Raw genomic sequence first — 9,409 nt, 5'->3', positions numbered from 1 at the left:
GGGGGGGGGGGGGCCCTGATGACCTCTCTCTGATCTGTGAGTAACGATGCCAAGATCTTTTGTGCATCTGAAATCATCTCCACACTGTAGACTCCTTTCCTTAATGATACAGGACTGTATTATCTTTACATGTTCTATGTTTAATTTGCCTCAACAACCTAATTGGGCCCCCCTTTCACCCCCAGGCCCCACAGCAGCCGCCTGGGCTTCGATGGCTATAGTTACGCCACTGGGTGTGTCTATTATTCTGTCCCCGTGCTCTGCTGGCTCCTAGAAGATATCCTGAGCTCTGGTGACAGAAGAGTTAAACCTCCATGTGTACCGGGGTCACAGTCCTCCACATGGTAATATGAGCAAAGTTCAGAGCATCAGATAGGGAGATATGGAGATGTGTGCACACACAGGAACACAACACAGATGTGGAGGACACACAATATGCACACCTAGGCTATGCGGGGCTACCCTACCCAGCACTGAGCAACCACATACTCAAGATAAAGGGACGGGGGGGCCAGGAGCTGCCATAAGGTAAGAGACTGTGGTGTATGTACGTATTATACAGACAGACGATATGTTCCAATTTTCTGATGTTCATATGTACTAACATTTCCGTTAGTCGATCCTGATTTTCCCAACAACAGTCCCGTGTCCCAAAGTGCATCCCTGAAACTGTCTTCCATATTTAACATTGGCTGACCAAGTCTCCCTGCGACAGTACATCTACGCACATCTGACGCTGGACAAACACATACATAAGGAAATGGACATCATTTCCATCGACTGAATCCAACAAACAAATACTGTGTGATCTGCCATGAATAATTGTGACCACTTTTCCAACTCGATTTAAATTTTTCTAACAAAATTATTATTTATTAATATTTCTCCATAACATAAAAAAAATCAACATTTTATATTTACAGACATTTGAAACATTTACAAAATTGACCGTTGTTTTTCTGAAAATAAATAAACCTTCACAACGTTATTAACTAATTTTTCCCCCCCGAAAATTATTATTAAAGTAACGTGTCTCCATAACTTATCAGAAAAATAAGATTTTTATATTTATGGTGATATAATACATTTACAAAATTACAAAAATGTTTTAATTATTTTTTAAAAATCTTCAAAATTTTATTAGTTGTTATATTTTAGTAATATGTCTCTAAACCTTCCAACTTTTTCATATTCACAGTAATTTAAAAATGTAGAAAATCAACAATTTATTGTTTTTCTAAAAAAAAACAAAAAAAAATCTCACAACTTCATTAACTGTTTCTTGAAAATGATCCTCAATGGAATTTGCCTCCGTAGCTATAAAAATTTCATTTTTATATGTTCAGTCATCATTCCTAGGCAGGCTGTATGTGCATGCAGACCGTCATAGGTAACACCCACATGTAATGCTGAGGCTCCATGACTGAAAGACCTGAAATAGTATTAATAAAAGGGGGCGAGACAGGGGCAGTCAGGCTGGGGAGTAAAGACCTAGATAATGCTGGATGTCCTCCAGCCAGGAAATGAGTCGGGCTCTCTCTGACTTGCTGCGGCTTCTAATGCACATTGTGAGAAGCTCTCAGTGTGCAGTGAACTCAAAGGAAGCCATTTCAGACCACTAGAGGAGCCGCTGTAACTGTGCAAGACTGATGGGAAGGCCGGAGTTCGGTTTTGGAAATACTATCAAATAGAAAATATCAGCTTTGGTGTCTATTCACAATGAGCCGAATGATCAGCTGCACTGAGATCTGAGATTCTCTGGAAACTTCTCTGAAACCTGAATAAAATGATCCGGCTTGCAGGTACGGAAGGCTGTGATGTGACCTTTGTCAGTGTTTGTATTCTTCATTAAGGCTTAGAAGCTTAGGATACCATTGCCCTGGTGACCTCCATCTATCAGCGGGTGATGTCACTCCCTACGAGCCTTGCTACAATCAGTATCACGCACTGTGCACATGTAGTACACTTGTATGGATTGATGGCATCATGTGGACAAGGATATTTGCAAGCTGCACTTTATACCATAGACATTTCATATATTGTTCTCCTCCCGTTGTTTTAGAAAAGGAAAGGGAATGCGGAGATCATTTTCAGTGTGCTGCACATTGAGCACACATTAGCCCTATGTACAAATTATGTGCTATTGTCTGTGAAGGTTCTCATTGACCCAGGTGATGGCATAGCTAGTGGTAGTAGTTGGTCACATTCACCTGGACTTGTTCTGTAATGTTGAAGGTCTGTGAAGGTTCTCATTAATCCAGGTCATGGTATACAGATGTTCCTCGCTTACCGACTTACCTGTTTTGCGACCACTCGCACTTACGACGGACCGCCGATCGACCTTCGACCTTGCGCGTCAGCGTCAGTGCGCCGTGTCGCCAGCGGTGTCCTCCGATCTTCACTGCGGGTCCCGGTAAGTATTTTAATTGCCCGATGTACAGTACACTGTTCGGTACTGTACATCGGCAACGCTATACAGTACTGTACTAATGCAGTACAGTACTGTATAGAGTTCCTCACTTAACGACCAATCCGTTTAACGACCTGGTCGTAGGAACGGAACTCGTCGTTAAGTGAGGAATACCTGTAGATAGTAGTAGTTGGTCACATTCATCTGGACTTGTTCTGTAATGTTGAAGGTCTGTGAAGGTTCTCATTGATCCAGGTCATGGTATAGCCAGTAGTAGTTAGTCCCATTCATCTGGACTTGTTCTGTAATGTTGAAGGTCTGTGAAGGTTCTCATTGATCCAGGTCATGGTATAGCTAGTGCTAGTTGGTCACATTAATCTGGACTTGTTCTGCATTGATGAAGGTCTGTGAAGGTTCTCATTGATCCAGATCATGGTATAACTAGTGGTAGTTGGTCACATTCAGCTGGACTTGTTCTGCATTGATGAAGGTCTGTGAAGGTTCTCATTGATCCAGGTCATGGTATAGCTAGTGCTAGTTGGTCACATTAATCTGGACTTGTTCTGCATTGATGAAGGCCTGTGAAGGTTCTCATTGATCCAGGTCATGGTATAACTAGTGGTAGTTGGTCACATTAATCTGGACTTGTTCTGTAATGTTGAAGGTCTGTGAAGGTTCTCATTGATCCAGATCATGGTATAACTAGTGGTAGTTGGTCACATTCAGCTGGACTTGTTCTATAATGTTGAAGATGTTTCGTAGCTTCTCCAAGCCATATATATATATATAAAGGGGCGTAACTACAGATCATGGCCCATGGCAACAATTTTATGGGGCCCCCTGGTGACCTCTCTCTGTGGCAGTATCCACTGTGACAAAACTGTTAATGATCTCAACGTACATTATGGCTACATCAAGGATGGGCAGCATGAAATCTGTGAGCATAATCAGTACACTACTATGGAGTAAGGATGACCACGGGTAGCTGTGTAATGGGAAAGGCCCCGAACGCAGCTGATTGGTCATACAGTGACATCTTCATTCAAGGCTCGGATGGACTTGGTTTTGGTCCACACCCGAACTAGGAAGCCTCTTATAATAGCTGGCCATACCCCGGTAGAATTTCATTAAAAAATTTGTATGGCAATTCAGAAAAATGGTTCAACAAAACGTTCAATGGTACCACCGTGGGCTCCAAAAATTCCATATTATATTTCATTTGTGCGATTTTGGGGCAGTTTACATGAACAAATGTTCGTGATCTTAAAAGTTCTATTTTGGGATTAAGGTTCTCCGAGCACATGCGCATTACAATCATTACGATTTTTCCAGGTCACGAATCACATTCACAGAATTTTGTCGAATTTTGACGAATTGCGGAACATCTCCATCCTTCTCCTTCAGTTTTCAAGTTTTTGAATTAAAGGAGAACTATGAGGCGACTGCTTTTCACTCATCCTCATAGTTCTAGCCGACCAGTGACAATGAGACTGTCACAGGTCGGCTCAGTAGATCGGGAAGTGAGCGAACACATACCGGCGCTTGCTCACTTCTCGATCCTGTCACGGCTCTCTGCCGTGACAGGGGAGGGACTGGATTCCCCCCTCCCAGCTCCGATCCTCCAGTGCTGACTGGCAGAACGGACGGGGGAGGGGGCGTGTACAGCTGGCTCTGCCTCTAGATAGGCAGAGCCAGCTGTCACTCACGCAGCTGGGCGGATCCAGACATAATTGTCGAGATCCGCTTCGGCGTCTCTCTTCTAGACTGCAGATTTTGTTTGCCTCCAATGCAGTGATAGGCAACTGTCAGCCCTCCAGCCAGGGCCAGTGCTGCCACTAGGCAAACTAGGAGCGGAACTTAGAGACAACTTTCTCTCTCAGGTCCGCTCTTGTGCTCAGTGGGGGGGTTTCAATAGCCAGTCTGCTATTGGCTGTTTCAAATTAAAATAGCCAATAGCAGTCTAGATATTGCTCTCGGCTGCTTACATTCACCTGTTGCCTGTTGAAGCTAGCCGGCAGGAGAATGGGGCAGCACAAGAGGGAGAATGGGGGTTGCGCTGCGGGAGGAGGGCTGGTCTTGCCTAGGGCGTAAAATCAGCCCTGTCTCCAGCTGTGCTGAACCTACATATCCCACCATGCCTGTGGCTGTCAAAGTCTTTCAATGCCTCATGGGACTTGTAGTTTCATCACAGCTGGAGGGCCGTAGTTTGCCTACCCATGTTCTAATGGGTTCCCTCCTGCTCTCAGGCCCAAGAGCAGCCAGAAAAAAAGCAGCCAACATATTCCTCTCCTATCAAATGTTCTGTAAGATGGTGTCATTCATTTTAGAGCTTCGGCTAAACCAGAAATACATCCCCAGCACTCACTGTATATGATTGTGGTTGGCCAATCACCAAAGCTGTCACAATTGCAATGTTAAAGCTGACCTCCGGCCTCCCCATCAGCCATGCACAGTTGTACCGGCTCCTCTCCTGGACTGAAATGGCTTCCTCTGATTTCACAGCAAACTGTGAGCTTCTCACCATGTGCATTAGAAGCTGCTGCAAGTCAGATAGAGCCCGCCTCGTTTCCTGGCTGGAGAACATCCAGTGGCTCTAGCATTTTCCTTCCCAGTCTGGCTGTCCCTGGCCGGCATCTTTCATTCTTTGTATTTCCGTTCTTACAGTCACGGAGACTCAGCATCACATGTGGGCATTACATAGGGTAGTCTGGATGCGAATACAATCTGCATAAGACCACACACCCCTCCAGACTGACATCCACCCATCAAGCCTTTTTACATTTGCATAACTCCTCCCAACAGCCAGCCCACTACATGCATCAGGACTGAGAGCTCTTAAGTGGCATACTGAGGCATGGTGCTATGATGTTTTCAGAAAGCTGTGCACAGAACCCTGCCAGCGCCTCCCACCAGCAATGATATGCCTGCATTACACACATCGAAGCACAGAGACCCAATGATGGGGTCTAAAATAAAGCTGGTCATACACGACTCAAATTCCAAGATCAAATTGGACAAAATTTGACCCAGAGGTGGCACTGTCAGCACCAAACCCTAATTACAAAATCAAAGGAGCCGGTGGAAAAATTTCAGCCAAACAGCAACTGCATCCAATCAGCTTCAGTCACCGCGTGGCTATTCAGACAGCCATGGGTGCCAGCTGTATATCTCTCATTCAGCCTCTGTATGTATAATGGAAATGGAAAGGTTTTGTGCAGGGGCGTAACTAGAAATCACAGGGCCCCATAGCAAAATTTTGTATGGGGCCCTGTGATTTCTAGTTACACCCCTTGAAGAGCCCACATAGCTCACCTGAGGGTGACCCTGCAGAGCCCACCATAGACTGTCTATGGTGGGCTCTGCAGGGTCACCCTCAGGTTGGCTGGTCACACTCCTTACCTGTCCGCCTCTTCTTCCTCCGTCTTCCCTCCTCCGTCGCCGGGCCCGCTCCGTCCTCCGTCGCCGGGCCCGCTCCGTCCTCCGTCGCCGGGCCCGCCTCCTCCTCCATCAGCGGCCCCGCCTCCTTCTCTGATGCTGACCCCCCCGGGCCCCGCCTCCTCCTCCCCGCCACATCCAGCCTCCTTCACCGCTGCTGACTCTCATTGACTCAGCAGTGGCAATGGAGAAGAACGCAGCGCTGCACAGATCACGGTGATCTGAACAGCGGTGCGTTCGAACCCATAGCGACCCAGGCGGCCCGCACGACATCAGGGGGGTGTCCTGGCCGGGGTGGGTCGCTATGGCTATTGTTACGCCACTGTTTTTTTGTATAAATGTCGCCAGCATGTTGATTGGGAGGGTGTGGGTGGGGTAAGAACCAGGAGAGGCCGAATACAAGCAGATTCAGCTTCATATACTCCGGTGTATCTAATCAGTCTTTTGCTCCATGTGTGGAATCACATCAGAGATTGTTTCTTGTCTCGTACAGATAAAATAATTAGTTGGTCAAGAAGCAGAAACCTTTACCCCAATATGTGTATCAATAACGAGTGCCAAAGTCCGGAAATGATTAGATAAAAGTGGAACTGATGCCTGGAGCAAGAAGACACATGCCCGTCCTAATGTATCTGTCGGAAATCTCCTTTCTCTCTGCGCTGACTTCTCCTAATGATTCAACGGATTTCAAAGTGTATAATAAACGTTAAAATACGGGGAGTGCAAAGGTGACCCTAAAGGTGCCGCATCCCTACAATATAGTCACACTTCCCTGATGTCTTACAACACAAATAGTGAGTATATACAGTACCTGATGGTGAAGCTTTCTGAGCCAGAGTGCCCAAACTGGATCACTAAACCAACTTATGTATCTCAAAGTGCCAACCCTGCAATTGCAACCTCTGCAGGCTCTTAGGTGTTCTGTACAGGCTCTCAGGGGCGCAGTGTGGGCTCTCAGGGTTCTGAGCCAGAGTGCCCAAACTGGATCACTAAACCAACTTATGTATCTCAAAGTGCCAACCCTGCAATTGCAACCTCTGCAGGCTCTTAGGTGTTCTGTACAGGCTCTCAGGGGCGCAGTGTGGGCTCTCAGGGGCGCAGTGTGGGCTCTCAGGGGCGCAGTGTGGGCTCTCAGGTGGTCAATAAAGGCTTTTGGGGCGCTGTGCGGCTCTCAGGTGGTCTGTATGGGCTCTCATGGGGGAGCCTCAGCTTTAGTAATACATGTATATGGCTCCCAGACCCAAATGGCATTTGGAGCTCCCGAATGCAAATCAGAAATTCGGATTCCGAATGCCATTCGGGTCTGGGAGATCCAGCTTCAGTATTAATATCTGTATCTGGTTTTCTGTGGTATGCACAACGAATATTCGTAAACTCATCCGAAAATCGTGCTAATCAGAAAACCCAAACCGAATTGAATTTCAGATCTGAAACCCGAATCCCGAAATAACGAAATATCCAAACCAAATGTTTCCGCAGCTTACAGGTCTAATTGCCTTGCCCTTCACATAACACACAATATCACAATATTGCATTTTGCATGTCTCATTATTAATAGGGATTTCCAGAAGGAGTTTCAACACGTTTTGTGAATGTTTCACTTCTTCAGGGACAAGGTGGACATCTATGGTATGCAATGGACAGCTACAATGCCTGGCCACAAAAAACAAGTCACCACCTGGATTTATCTAAGCAAAGGTCAGAGCCTTCCATTGGATAAGTGTTATGATCTGGGGTTGCTTTAGTTGCTCAGGTCCAGGTTCAGCAATGTTATGTCCCCCAAAAAACGAGGTCAGCTGTCTACCTGAATATACTGAATGATCAGGTTTTTCCATCAATGGATTTTTTCTTCCCTGATGACACATTGGACATATTCCAAGATGACAATGCCAGGATTCATCGGGCTCAGATTGTGAATGAGTGGTTCAGGGAGCATGAGACATCATTGTCACACATGGATTGGCCACCACAGAGTCCAGACCTTAACCCCATTGAGAATCTTTGGGATGTTCTGGAGAAGACTTTACGCAGTGGTCCGAATCTCCCATCATCACTACAAGATCCTGGTGACAAATGAATGCAGCACTGGATGGAAATAAATGTTGTGACATTGTATAAGCTTACTGAAATGATGCCACGGGGGAATGAGTGCCGTAATCAAAGCTAAAGGTGGTCCAATGAAATATTAGAATGTGTGACTTTTTTTGGCCAGGCAGTGTATGATACATAATATAAGCTGTTAACAATCACAGTATACGATGATGGATACACATTTTATATTGATCATTTGTGCATAATAAACTTCTAACTCACATGAAAACTCTCATCAAATTTCCTAATCAATTAGAAACAAAGCTTGTGCGTGTCAACACATGACCTCTCTTAGAGCTCTGGAGGGTCCCAGAAGAGTCTTCAGGAAAGGAGAAACCAATCTGATGGTCATACAGAGAGGAAATTAGCAAGAGAAGTGTGTCAAACCCATTTTCAATATTACATTATGCGTGTCTCAGTATTAATAGGGGAGGACAGAAGAAGTCCAAACATGATTTGACTTGACTCGGACCTCACCTTTCTTCCCCACATCCAATCGCTATCCAAATCCTGCCGCCTTCACCTTCACAAAATCTCCAAAATACACCCCTTCCTCACCAATGAAACCGCTAAATTACTAATTCACTCACTTGTCGTCTCCTTAAAATTCAAAATATTAACAATGACTTACAAAGCCATCCACAACTCTGCCCCCGGCTATATCTCCAACCTTCACCCTATCCGTCCCCTCCGCTCTTCCAAAGACCTCCTGCTTTCCAGCTCCCTCGACAACTCCTCCCATGCCCGCCTCCAGGACTTCTCTAGAGTCTCTCCTATCCTCTGGAACTCTTTACCCCAACCTGTCCGTCTGTCTCCCACCTTGACAGCCTTTAGTCGATCCCTAAAGACTCCTCTCTTCAGGGAAACCTATCCCACCTCAACCTAACCACTGAACCATCACGTTCTCAAACAATTCCTCCCCACACAGCTACCTCCTCATGTATACCTTCCCCCTCCCATTTAGCTTGTAAGCCCTCGGGGGCAGGTCCCTCCTTACCATCTTGTCTTGAATTGTATTGCGATTGTAATGTCTTCCCTATATTGTAAAGCGCTGCACAAACTGTTGGCGCTATATAAATCCTGTGTAATAATAATAATAATATTCTGTGAATGAATTCACGTCTTCCGGGATCAATTAACAAACAACCAAACTTTCTGGGGTCAATTGCCCAGACAGGATATAGATGGGGGCTTTTAATTGATGCTCATGAACTAAATATGAAAACCAGGTTGCACATAAAATCTTCTCACATTTATTAATTCCAAAATGTTAAAAAAACAAACTATAACAAAAATGCATAAAAACGCAAGTAAATAAGGACAGTAGCACAGAGTATATACATAACCCGCCCAGGACCTTGTACTATATCCCATGTTAGTCCATAATATTATCTAGTGAATTGCTTCTGAGAGATAAGATGTTTCAAAATATTGAAGATATAGTTAAGCATGGGTCCTAGTTCTTACCGCGTT

This window comes from Nanorana parkeri, unplaced genomic scaffold (genome assembly GCF_000935625.1).
Source record: "Nanorana parkeri isolate BGI_ZX_2015 unplaced genomic scaffold, ASM93562v1 scaffold968, whole genome shotgun sequence".
Taxonomy (NCBI): Eukaryota; Metazoa; Chordata; class Amphibia; order Anura; family Dicroglossidae; genus Nanorana; species Nanorana parkeri.
The sequence above is the reverse complement of the archived record's forward strand: the minus strand, read 5'-3'. Positions refer to the sequence as shown.